We start from the raw sequence: 14,473 nt of genomic DNA on the forward strand, positions 1-14,473 counted from the left end.
AAATGCATTAAGTACATTTATTCCTAACTAAAGCACATATTTCTCTATATATTTGATCACACAACTTATATGTGTTTGAATGATTAAATACACATCTTCCTAAGCAGCACACATTGTAAATATATTTTTCTAGGCAGCATGTATGTAAATATATTTTCTAAGCAGCACATTGTAAATATATTTTTCTAGGCAGCATGTAGATTTTTCTAACATTCTCCCTCCTTTTAATGCATTTTATTCTGTTTAAAACATAAACAATATTATTTCATTCCTCAGCCTTTCCCTTTCAAGGGCTTTCAGCTAAGTAAGTCATTGGTTTTATATTTCAGAAAAGCATCATTTGAAATTAATCTTTTAATTTCAACACTTTGGTAAGAGTTTCAGTAGCAGATATATCAACAAATTTTTTGATTAATCTTTTCATGCAGGGAATTTCACAGTAAACACATGTTCCTATTAGGAGTATACCCACACAAATAGCAATTAAATGTTTAATAGGATGGAACCCCACCCCCCCAAACAGATTCTGGAAAAAGTCCGTCAGTGGGTTTGGGCCTGGTTTAGTCATTGCTGATACTTGCTGAATTACCTCTAGGTGGTCATTGATTTCATGTTGGTTGTCTGGAATGACAGCATTCTTCTTCGTGTACCACCTCTTGCCGCTAGGGTGAAGTAAAGAGCCATTCGATTTTGTAGCACAACAGTTTTTATTGCATTCAGTTCATTAGTCACCAATTCTAGGGTGGAAAAAGTTGCATTGCTCATGACTTTTGACAGCTTCCTCAGCTCCCAGATCGATTTGACTGCTCCATAGGCTGGTGGCATTCCTGCCCTGGATATAACACTGTTGCCCAAGTTCATATGAGTCAATTTGCTTTTGTCTTTCACTGAATTATGGCCTTTTCAACCAGCTTCGATTTTACCAACTGGATTCACAGGTTTTTTCTCACTGGACCTTCAGATTCTCGAGCTGTTTTCCTTACGTTTCGTATTTTACCCAAAGGTAATTCTGCAGTATGTCTTATTGCTGAAACCAGATAACCCAAAAACAACTGCGGACCAATTCTCAGGTAACCATTTATATGCCTTTTTCCCACAAATAAAATCATTACTTTGGTACTGATACGTGTTATCCCTGCATGAAACATTTTCCTATTCCTAATAGACAATTGCTTAGTTAAGACTAGATTGTCACATACTGCATTTAATGTAGTTTTCATTGAACTCAGATATGAATCATGGTTTGTATTACAAACAGTACCCCACTTTTGACTTTAATGTAACATTTATAAGACATTGTTATATTACCATTACTCCAGCCCACCTGGAGGGTATTACTCTCATACAATTTCTTTTTGTGTGAACAGGTAAAAATAAAGCAATTTTGTCCTGTGATCTCACAGTGCCTGTGTCAAATAACAGGTTTTCCCAAGTTTCATTTATTCCCAAGGAGACAGCAGACATTAAAAGTCCTCCATATGCTGTGGGTATTGCAGTACAGACCCAGCAATTTGAAACGTTCATAGTCTCTACATAAACTCGTTTCATAGCCAGGTATGTGTTAAAGTTTGGGTGCCAGTCTGTAGCCAGTCCTTCATCACGTTTTATTAATTTTACTTCTGTAGTTATATGCAAGAAAAACCATAACAACAAAAAGGTTACTACAAACATAGTTATTAAGTGTATGATCAGTAGGCCAGTGAACCAATGTCTCTGGGGTTGTTTCACATTTTTATTTATTCTGCCTCTGGCCATCCTGTTCCTGTGGTATGTCCAAACTGAATTTCTTAACAGGTTTGCAGTGGGTTAAATGAACCCAAGATGATCTCTCAGCAATTTTACTGCAGTGGGTGTTGCCAACAGTACCTGGTACGGACCTTCCCACCTTGGACTCGCCCAGTTCATTCTCTCTATGACTTTAATCCAAATCCGGGAGCCTGCACTCAGCACTGTTTCTGGTTTTGTTTCTTGTATATCTGAAAAGAGTTCAACTGCAAAACAGTCTTATTTATAACAGTTTCTTTATTTAATTAGCTAGTGAACTGTCAGCCTCCAGCCCTGCAGGCATGAGAGCTTTTACTGAGGCACATAATATGCCTTTCCAAATACTACTTTAAAGGGGATCAAATCCTTTACATTTGTTACTGTTTTTCATGCTCAGCAATGCTAGAGGTAAACAGCAAATCCAATTCTTCTGAGTCTTACTCATCAACTTTCTTAACTTGTTTTTTTTTTTTTTTTAAATCCCATTGTACCTCTCCACCAGTCCTGCTGACTGTGGGTGGTAAGCACAGTGATTCCTTAAGGAAAAGCTTCTACCCATTTTGAAAACATATCTATGATCACTAAACAGTATTTTTCCCTTCACATTTATTTAACTCTATGAAGTCCATACGAATAGTATGGAATGGATATGGTGGTGTAGGGAAACTCCCTTGCTTGTTTTTAAATGCTCCTTGTGCATGGTGCTTTGTTACAAGTATGACAAGCTGCACAAAATTTTATTGTATAATTTATGTATCCATATGTTTGGAATATTTTATTTACTAACTGTACCATCCCCCCTGTTGAGACATGGCTCTGCCCATGGCTCAACAAAGCTGCATTCTAAATAAATTAGACGGTAATATTGTTTTTTCCTTTGGAAATGTACAGTCCATTTTAAAAATTGCACCTTGTTTTACCCAGTTTTGTTTTTCTGCTGTTGTAGTAAGCATTTGCATTGTTTTAACATGTCTAAATGTAAAATCTCAAAGGGCTGTAATTTTTCATTAAAAAATAAAGTTCCTGAGTCTGAGGCTGCTTGCTTTGCAGCTGCATCAGCTCGTGCATTACCTTTGAAATCTTATCCTGTTGTTTTGTATGAGCTACACATTTACAAATAGCTACTTTGGTAGGCAACTGAATAGATTCTAATAGCTCCAAAATAAATTGCATGATTAATAGGTTTTCACTGGATGTAATCATCCCTCTATTTTCTTCATTATTGTGCAACACATGCACTGTAGAAAAAGCATACTGATTATCAGTATATATGTTTACTTTTTGCCTTTTACTAAAATACATGCTTCTGTCAAAATTACCAGTTCTGCTGCTTGAGCATACAAGTTGTGTGGCAAAGTTTGTGCTTCTAAATTTTAGTGTCTGTAACTACTGCATACCCCACCAGGTTTTCCCTGTAGGACCCCTTCTGCATGAGTCATTCACGTAATATGTCACCTCAGCATTATCCAAGGGCATATTTGTAAGATCTTATCTAGGTAAAGCTAACTGTTTATATGAGGTTGACTCAGCAGTATGGTCATACATGAAAGATGTCTAGCAGGAGAAAGGTATGCAACTTTTCTTGTGGCAGAATTATTGCAACTGCATGAGGCATTCTCAATGTGAGAGGGTGGAATAACACCATTGAGGCTGAAGCCTGTACTGCCATTGCTGCTGCAACTACTGCTTGTACACAGTGAGGCAAAGATTGCACCACTGGGTCTAACTGTAATGAATAGTAAGCTATGGGGCATTGCTTATCCCCATGTTGTTGCTTTAATACTGATGTCATGTACCATTGCTTACAATCTATGGTCTAAAAAAACGTTTGTGATAACTTGGAAGTCTTAAAACTAATGAAGAAGCTATTAACTGCTTCAACCTGCAGAAAGCCATTTCTGCTTTTGTTTTCATTGTAAAATAATTTGGTACCCAGTTCCAACAAAAATTAGTTGTACCTAGGAAAGACATTATTTCTTTTTAGTTGTTGGTTTGGGTGCTTGCAAAATTGCTGTTTTTTTCCTTTTCTCTTTCCCACTATTTAGTATTTTACCTTTACTGAATATCACATATTCCAGGTATCTAACCTGTGTTTTTTTCCCAAAGTTTGTAACTTACTCTTGTTTACTTTGTGTCCTTGTATTACTAAAAATTTTAACAATGCTACTGTATTCACCCTGCACTGCTGCTGGGTGCTGCTAGCAAGATGTCATTTACATAAAGTAAAATTTGACTACCTTCTGGTGGGGTAGACCCTGCCAGATTGCTAGCCATTTTTGTGCAAATATTATTGGGCTCTCACAATATCCCTGTGGTAGTCGTGTATATGTATACCTTTTACCCTGAAATGTAAATGCAAACCAATATTGACTATCAGGATGTATAGGTATTGAAAAGAAAGCATTGCTTATATCTACCACAGTAAAATACTTTTGTTGTGGCTTTAAATAATTTAACAAGGTATGTGGGTCTGGCACCGTAGGTGCTTTAGGTAATACTGCATTATTCACAGCTTATAAATCTTGTACCATCTGCCATTCCCGTTTGCCTTTTTTTTTTTTAACAGGAAATAGGGTGTATCACATGGTGAATCAGGAGATTCTACCAGTACTCCTTTTTTGAGTAATGCTGCTTATTATAGGCTTAATTTCTACTTTTGCATTCTTTCCCAAAATGTATTGTTTTTTTCTGTGGTCTAAAAGCTGACTTTGGGGTAATTGTAACTGGTCCTGCTGCTTGAATAAGCCCTACATTTGACTTGCCTGTTGACCACAGAGTTGTTGGAATTTTACACAAGGCCTTTTTTTTTCTTTTAATAAAAATGCTAATCAGCTGTCCTTACTAGATTGCAAGTGTACAGCTGTATGTGTCTGTGTCAACCAATTCAGTTTTGTTTTCATATCCCTTGTCCTGACATTTTAAATCAGTCTGTTTTCCCATTTTGTTACCTTTTTTTTCTAAGTCTGCCCATTTAAAACTTTTGTTTTTGTCAAGCTGACATGTGGCAGTCTATTGGACTTATACAATCTCATGAACTCCTGAGGTAATGAACAGCTTACTACACTGTTTCCCTCAGTATCCCAGCATAAAGTTTGTAATATTAATTTGTCAGCAGGATTTTTACTTATATTTTTATTAGGTCCTGGTGTGCTACAGTAGTATGGAGTACAATGTAACAAGTGCTGCTGATCAGTGTCAAGGGAGGGTACCTTACTGATGGCTACGTTTATCAGTTCTTTGGTTACTGCCCTGGACCAATCATAACTAGGTCCTGGCTGTACCAATAATAGGCTTCACCCTCTGATCACACCACAAGAGCATTCATTTGTCTTTGTGCTTCCATACCCTGCATGGTAGGAACTACTGCTATGCCAAATATCTGCACAAGGTCTTTTCCCAGTAAGTTTACTGGATATTTTTGCAGAAACTACAATTTTACTTTTCTGAGTCATACCTGAAACAGGGTCAGTTATTGCTATATTATGGGAAAGTGGTTCCCTGTATAGCTGTCTATTTGCTGCTTTTACTAATATATAATTAGGTGATTTAGAATGTTTTGGTAACTTGGAGGTGTATCAAAGTCCGTGGCGCTCCTGAGTCACACAGGAATTTGACCTTTCTTCCCTCCACCAGAAGTGTTACTTCTGGTTTTGTATTTGCTAGGTAGAGCTCCAGGCTCAACAATGCTAAATCTAAAATTTTATTTTCATTTTTATCCTTTACATCTGTTTGTACTTCCTCTATTCCCTCTACTACATTCACATTTTCTTTTTGTTTATTAACCTTTCCTGATGATTTTTGGTTATTATCACTATTATATAGTCAGTCCACATCTCCTTTATCTTCTGTTATTGCTTTCTTATTTTGTTTATAGTCCCTAGCTAGATGCCCTTTTTACCTGACTGTAATACAAATACTTCAGCTCCGTCTTCAACAGTGAAGACTTGTGCCCCTTTTTCTTTTTACTATTAAAGTGTCTTTCAGTACGTCTAGCATACTCAAGTAAGGCTTGCAGCCTGCTTGTTCAGTGATTTATCATATGCCTTGTAATAAAACTACTAACAGAGGCAATGCAACCTTTTAAAATGTATATATATATATATATTTTTAATTGTTATTTTAAGCATTTTAATAATCTAGCATAATATCCATCTACTGTCTCATTTTCCTGTTGTAGGCATTAATTAATGCAAGTCCAGTCTACTCTAAGTTTTCATTTTTCAGAGATCCTGTCTGTTAGACCTTTTACTCTGTTGTCTAAAAATGTTTCAGAATTTTTTAAGCTTCTGTTTTTCTTTTGCCTGACGCCCTGCATCAGATTAAAACTTGTTTAAGGAGTTTAACTAGTGAAAGTTTATCTAGTTTACTATCAAATTTATAGTTGTTAACACATTTTGCAAAATATCTCACATTATCTGCTCTCTGTAATTGCATATATTTTGCATCTTCTGTTAGGGGCGGGTCACGTGACCCTTTAGTGCACTCATTTCCCATGTCTCTGAAAGAGAAAAAAAGAAGAGAGAGAGAGAGAGAAAAAAACAACAGAACTGTTACGTAACCCTTTCTCTTGTACCACGTGGTATCTCTATTCCCCGTATTCACAGTAGTGTCTAGAATGACTGTTTACTTTGTTTTGCTTTATTTCCTGATCTATGACTCAAGATACAATACTTTGACTACCTCTTTCCCTGCTATCACAAACCTTAGCAATAGCACAGTGTAACCTGGTCCCTGATCTAAAACAAAAACAAAGAGAGGAATTCTGCTTACCGCCTCCTGCTTATGTTTGATAGGCTTTTAGGACCCAGTTTTCCGCTTTTCGCCACAGATCAGATAAGTGGACAGCCTCTTTAGGCACGACAATTCAGTCGGAGGTCTTTCCTTCTTCTGCAGACTTCAATACCACCTATATATTCTGACCTGTAGCTTACCAAGGGAATTCCGCACGATTAGGACCAAGATGTTAAATAAATTTGTTAGAGTCAGACTGTAAAAATCATTGAGTTATTCAAACACAATGTCAATTAATAACAAACAATAATGCAGGAGAAACTCAGATATCACTAATGTACATTAGGAGGCAAAAAACCATACACAAAGTTTGTATAGAATTTTGACTGCTTTATTGACCAAAACACATTGGTTATATACATTTCATTATCAGTTTTGCCCACCTTACTGGTGTGGTCAGTGACAGGGTCTTTACATCATAGTAATTCATAAGAAGTGCTGAGTTTGTGTTTTTCAAAAAGTCCTTTTCCCATGAGAATGTTGCAGCCTTGCAAACAGCTGGTCAGTCACGATGACCTCCTGAGGATGTAGCCAATTCAAGGTTCTCTGATTAGTTCAAATACAATAGATGTAAGTCTTCCTTAAAGCCTCCTTTTGTTTCTCTTGTCCCCAGCTACTATCAGAGATAGTGCGCAGCTACTTCCTGGTGGAGGCAGGAAAGAGGACATACATGCGAACAGATTTATTATTTTCTAACTTTGCAAAATAATCTTTACTTGAAAGACATGAGCCAGACTGCATCTGCAAGCTGCCAAGGTCAAATTTCTGATTACACTGCAGCTTGTACTTCAAGCAATAATATGCAGGTTTATTTCTACTGTTATTCTAGTAAGACAGAATTAAATGCATTAAGTACATTTATTCCTAACTAAAGCACATATTTCTCTATATATTTGATCACACAACTTATATGTGTTTGAATGATTAAATACACATCTTCCTAAGCAGCACACATTGTAAATATATTTTTCTAGGCAGCATGTATGTAAATATATTTTCTAAGCAGCACACATTGTAAATATATTTTTCTAGGCAGCATGTAGATTTTTCTAACAGAGCCCATGAAAGGTTTAAACAGGGTCTAAAAACCCTACACCTTCATGACGATTTTCTATCAGAACCTCTTGCAGATAGAGATTGACAGTGGCATAAGCAACCACTAACATATTTCAAAGTAGTCTGGTGGGTGAATGTGAGCATATTTCTGAACTCAAAGCTAATTTGAGAATGGCATGCTTGTGTATGTTATATTAATTTCAGAAATGTTCCACCATGTTTAATTACTTCATTAGCATTTAGCAGAGGTCATTATACAGTCATTAGCATATAGTTCTGCTTTGGCTTATTTTCTAGCCAGCTACATCATGTTATAATGCTTCCTAAATTGCATACATCCTGCTCATAGCGTCTTGTCATGAAAATAAATTTAGCCCAATGAGCTAGCTTTCATGAACCCCAACTTGTAACTCCTGTTTACAGTAGAAATACAGAAGCAATGTCAGGGTATTTATTATAAGTAATTTAAACACTAAAAACTGCAGAGAAAATGTAACGTCAGTGTAAGAAAGGAAAGTTAGGTTGCTCTAAAATGCACAGATATGTCAGAGAAAACAAAATTATAAGGTAAGTTGGTCAGTGCTTTTTTATAAACTTTTGTATATTTTTTCCTCTTCTTTGTAGTAGGATTTATTACATCTGCCTTTTAAATATGTTGGAAATGTAGTAATTTTCTTTCAGTGTGGATTTTCTTGTCATTTGACTGAAGTGAATTCATTAACATAAAATTCATGGAATCACTGCGTGAAGTAAATGGACAATTTTTATTGCTTTCCTGCACATTCCATGATCTCTGCAATTCAATGATGCACAACAGTATAGAATAGTATTGTCATGTTCAAACTGTTTAACTAATTATGTTGTGCAGTAGTGTTAAGGTGCTCTATATTAGTTAATTGAAAACTAACCTCAGTGAATAGCCATCCATCAAACATAAATCAGTGAACGGCCGTTCATCAAACATTCATATCATCTAATGTTTTTCCCAGGATGGTGAGTTACTTAGCCAGCATTAGGAAATTTGCCCTTTTCTCCACTGTAGTGCGATCTCAGAGTTGGTATATATAAGTAGAGGGGGATGATTGGGGGTATGGGTAACTTAGCCCCCCCTCCACCTTGGTGGATTTGATATACTGCAGTGTGTGTGACAGTAGGTATCCTGGCCAAGTAACTTACTGCCCTGGGAAACACGTTCGCTTATGTAAATATTTGATGAACAGCCATTTGCTGATTTGCATACAATGAATGGCCTTTCACTGAAGTTAGTTTTCGACAAAGTAATGTAGACCCATTAGCTGTATAAATGTAATGTATTTAAATAAATGCACACACTGCACAATTAATGGAAATAGTGATGCTGCATTCTTATAGCAGCCATTGTTACTGTAGTGGTGCTACAACTCTATAAGAATACTGAAACTGATATTTCTTTTATATGAGCAGTGATATTATTTCATTATCTTTGCTTAAATGCCTTTGACACCAGCTAAACAACACAAAAATGCACAATCAAGACTTGCGCAGCTGCTTAATTATAAAAGCAAACAATGCTACTGGTACATTTAGACAGTGCAATAACAAAGGAAGTGGTAGCAAGATACATTTTGTTAATATGTTCATGAAGATTAGTTTGCAGATTTGTCAGGAATTCTGTGACGTGTAATGAAGAATGAGGGCAGTGCATGTGAGAAGCAGTGAGATAGCATCTAGTAAAAGCAAACAATGAACAATGATTGTATAAGCTGAAGTGGAAGGAGGCATTGTAGTACAGCAGGAGAAATGAGCCTGTTACCACTTTTTTAAAATAATTATTTTTCTAGCTCTTTTCTATCATGTACTTGTGAAACTATTCAACTTCCGGGGTTGGAGATGATGCGGAGTCACCATCTAAGAACAGGCAGAGGAGCTGCTTTAGGTGGTTATCCCTTCAACATATACTGTGTAATGTATGTGGTGTGCAGTTCTAGTTTTACTTGATTATAATGGAACATATTGCTTTCTTTTCCAGTGTTTCGTATGCTTCCCATGGTAATTGAACCTCCTCTACAATCTTGGAAGGTCTTCTTTCAATGCTTAGAATTGCTTCTTAGCATCACTGCTAAAATCTTAAAAATCTTGAGAGGTATGTTTTGGTATTACTTTGCTGAATCCCATATTTTGTAAGGCAGCTTTAATCACTCCAACTACTCTTGCTTTCTTTACAACATTGCCAGTACCTTTGTTTTTATTTTTTTTTTTACTTCATTTTATTTTATTTTACATTTGTTGACCGGGAAGTTCCATCTAGCCACAAAGGCACCTTTTCAGCAGTGACCTGGGGACAAAAGCTCCAGTACATGAAGTATAAACAAAATCTTTTAAGTTATACAATATCAACAATGTCAGGCAGAATGTAATTAAAACAAATGTTACACTGTCAAAGTAGATATGATAGTAACTATACATATAGTAGTAAAGCTTCTTATACTAATTATATTTTATACCGACATAGCTAAATAACTAAGCAGTAGGACTGAATCCCAATACAGATTACTGAGTTATTTACAAAAAGTGGAATGTAAAGGTTGATTTAATTAGGATATAAATGAAATGAGTGGCAAACATGTTAGGAGAGGCATAGACAGAAATTGGGGTGGTTGAAGACAGAGTGATTGTTGGTAACAGAGTAGAGGAGAGCGGAAGTATACTAGAAGAGGAGGAAGAAAGCAGAGGTGTTATACTAGAAGAGGAGGGGTGTTATACTAGAAGAGGAGGAAGAAAGCAGAGGTGTTATACTAGAAGAGGAGGAAGAAAGCAGAGGTGTTATACTAGAAGAGGAGGAAGAAAGCAGAGGTGTTATACTAGAAGAGGAGGAAGAAAGCAGAGGTGTTATACTTGTCCCGGAGATGTACAGCTACAGAGCCAGGATGTTGAGAGGTATTTTCATAAATGTGTTTGAATGCTTGATGGTTTTCAAGAAGCCTGACAGCATGTGGGAGGGCATTCCAAAGGGTAACTAATGAGTTTGAGCATAACAAGGCTCCTGATCAATATGGACTTTAGTAACAGAGAGGAGGAGGAGGAAATTGTCTTTAGAGTGAAGAACTTTGGTAGGGTGGTAGTATTGAAGCACCTGTTTTAGTGCTGGATAATTATCAGGGTAGTATATAAAAGTATAAGCAAGTAGTAGCTGACTATGCTGGAGGTGATGTGGGAGTTCTGTCCTATTTTGTTATTTAAGGGTAGAGTTTTTTCTATAAGAGGTGCAGATTTTGTAATAAGAGTTTCAAGTTGTCATCAATTGTGATTTCTAACAGTCTGGTGTTAGGAAGCTGCTCAGTCAGGGTGTTATTTAGTGAAGTGATTATTTTTATACGAGTTTTGCTCTGTGAGAATATTTTTGTAGTAAGATATAATAATTTCCTTTTGCGGGGGTTAGGTAGGAGTTGTGAGTTGCCCAGCCAGGATTCTATGGATGTAAGGGATTCTTGAGTAATTTCTTGAGGTTTTTGTAGGTTAGAGGCTGTGCACATGAGTGTGGAGTCATCTTCATATTGTACAAGAGTCGCATACTTGGAAGCAGTGTGCAGATCTTTTATAACTATGTTACACATGAGGGGTCCAAGTATGGAACCTTGTGGCACTTATCCAGCAATGGGTAGAAATGATGAGTATTCTTGCTGCCATTTGACTGCTTGGACTCTATCTGTTAGATATCTGTTAAACTAGGTGTGGGAGGAGGAGCACAGCCAGAGGAGGAGAGTTTTAGTAATAGTTTATGGTGACAGATGGTGTCGAATGCTTTGGAGAGGTCTATGAATAAGGAAGATACTAGGTTTCTGGTATTTCTGTTTTTATTAATGGTACCAGAAGTGAAGTAGGGCAGTAGTGTTGCTATAGTTGGGACAAAAATATCTTGTGTGGGGAGAGAAGATTGTTTATGGTAAGGCATTGAAGTAATTGGGAATGGATACACTTTTCTAATATTTTAGATAATGGTGGCAGGATGGCAATTGGCCTGAATATGGAGTAGTCAGAAGAGGGTCCTCCTTTATGAAAAGGAAGTATGTATGCCTTCTTCCAAATGGCTGGGACATGATATTCAAGAATGGGTCTGTTTATTAGTTTAGATATTGGATATGACAGAGCTTCACCTGCAATTTGTAGGACTTAAGGATGAAAGTAATCTGCAGAAGAGCTTTTAGTTTTAATTTTAGGAGATATTTTATGGTGGACGTAGAGACAGATTTGAGTGAGAACTGTGCTTCCACTGGGTTTTTCTGGTGGGGGATTGGATAATGGTGGGGATGTCTTTGATAAGTGAGGCTACAGCTTGAAGGAAGTTTTTGTTAAATATATTAGAAACTGTTGATGAAATGTCTTCTGGAGAGGGAGTGGGTTGTTAACTTTGGCCTAGATTTAGTAGGTTTTGGACTGATGAGCAGATTTTTTAGGATTATTTTGATGTGCCTGCTGTAAGTTACAGTAGTGGAGCTTTTGTCAAGACTTATATTGTGCTTGATTTTATTTCTCATCTGTCTGTAATGTGGAAGATGTGGAAGTTTTTCCTGGAATTTGCTTGGTATGCCATGCTTTCCAGGCCTTCTCTCTAAGCACCATTACCTGTCAACTGTCTTTAGATAGCCATGTTGCTAGGCAAAGTTCAACTCTTTTTCTTCTGGTTGGAGCATGTTCATTCAGTGTATTGTTAAATGTTTTTATTAAATTTGAGTGTGGCTTAATCTAAAGGAAGATTTGTTTAACATATTCAAATTGTATTGCTTGAGATTGGAGATGAAACTGTGTATATTAAAATTGGATAGATACAAACATATGTGTGGTGTTTTATTGGATTGTATATAAGCCTGTTCATAAAACTGGGCAGATGGTCATTTCAGTTGTCAGAGAGTGTACCATGGTTATAGATATTATTGTGTTTAATTGAAACAATCCAGTATATAGTTGTGGCCTTAGAGGAGGGCTTGTTATATCTTGTTGGTGTATTGATGAGCTGGGAGAAACCATACAGGTTAATAAAGGTGGTGGGGTTATCAGATACAATTTGGGCCCAGTCTGTGTTAAGGTCCCCAATAAAGATGGTTTCTTGGGGTACATCAATAAAGGCCCAAGACAGTATACCCACTGCTATGCTAATGTTATTGCTGGAAGAATGCATAAGGCCATGATACATATAATCTTACAACAGTTTAGCATGAGAAAGGCAATAAGAACCTCTGCATAAATGAATGAAAGATATATTTCCTGATAAAGAGGTATGTCTGGGTGTTTTGGGTATATAATAGCTATTCCGCCTGCTTTTTTGGAAATGTGGTCTGCTTGAGGGATATTATATCTTTGAAGGACGATTTCTGTGCCTTTGACTTCGGGCTTACGACATATTTTTGTGATAACACAGATGTCAGGGCTGTAATGAGATATGAAAGCATGCATTTCAGTTATTTTGTTGCAGATGCTTCTAAGGTTACTATTTATACATTTTAGACTTCTTTTACCTGATTTACAGAAGTGAGTTGGTGCATTATGGATGTGTGGGCCATTATGGGAGAGACTGTTGTGGTTGGACCTGGGTTGGGATGAATGTCACCGCATAGTTGCAGACTAGGTAAGAATAGTTAAAATGGGTTCATATTATAACACCGAATGGTGTTACATCGACACATATTCAGCAAATGCTGAAAATGTCGAAATCACAGAACAGCGATTTCTTTCCTAGGAAAAAAAATCACTGTTCCAACCGCCCCCCCCCCAAAAAAAAAACATTAAACACTTCCAAACACATACACACATACCCTAACCCTAATTATACCCCTCAAAAAACAGTAAACAACTAAATACCAATATGCATGTAACCCAACCATGCATCTAACAAAAAAAAAAAAACAGTAAACTTTTTAAAACATATGCACTTACCTTAACCCGCACCCTAACTCTAAGGTCAGTAACTCTCGCACATTTACACAAACAGTTTCAAACACAGACACACTTACCTTAACCCTAATCCTATCCCCCCAAAACAAAAGTAAACAGCTAAACACACACACACACACACGTAACTCAACCATACATCTAATGCAAAATAAAGAACAGTAAACACTTTCATACATATGCACTTACCTTAACCCGCACCCTAACCCTAAGGTCAGTAACTGTTGCACAATCATGCTCGGGAGCTATACCAGACATGGGACCACACTACACTCCAGAATAGGCAAAGCAATGAAGTGGTCAAGTGACTTCTTTCCCAGGGAAAAAATTCACTGAATAGCCACTTCACTGTTTTGCCTGTTCGCCCTACGTGTCGACGAAAATGCATTCAACAAAATGCGTTTTCGTCGTTCTAGTATGAACCCATTAAAATATACCATGCCACTTGGTTTAAGATTTGTTCTTTGTGGCTGATTTGAGGGTTAGTTTACTTACTTTTATATGCGTTGTTTGAAAAGATTGATGTGAGATAGGTTGTAAAGATTGCGGGCTATACTGAATGAAATATGGGATAAATTGTCATTGACAGCTATGGACTTAGCACTGGGCATAAGACAAGTGTTGAGAGGTGCGTGATAGTTGATTATGTGTACAAGAAAGAGGAGGGAAATTAATTGTAATACTTTGGATAGCAAGCTAATTATTATGTGAGTGTTCGGTTAGTGAAAATGTAAACAGGATACTGGTAGAAGGCTGGATAGAGTTCGACTGGTTGTGGAGTGGGGGAAGTGGGAGGGATTGTCAAGTTATAATATAGAAGGAATCCAGCTGAAAGGAAAATGTAGGAAGCAGCTAGTGGATGTGTGAAGGAGGGACAACATTATGGATTATAAACTCTTTCATGATTGGGGGTAATGTAGTATCTGGGGATTATCTT

The sequence above is a fragment of the Protopterus annectens genome, chromosome 2.part1 (genome assembly GCF_019279795.1).
Source record: "Protopterus annectens isolate FY-2018-M chromosome 2.part1, PAN1.0, whole genome shotgun sequence".
NCBI lineage: Eukaryota > Metazoa > Chordata > Ceratodontiformes > Protopteridae > Protopterus > Protopterus annectens.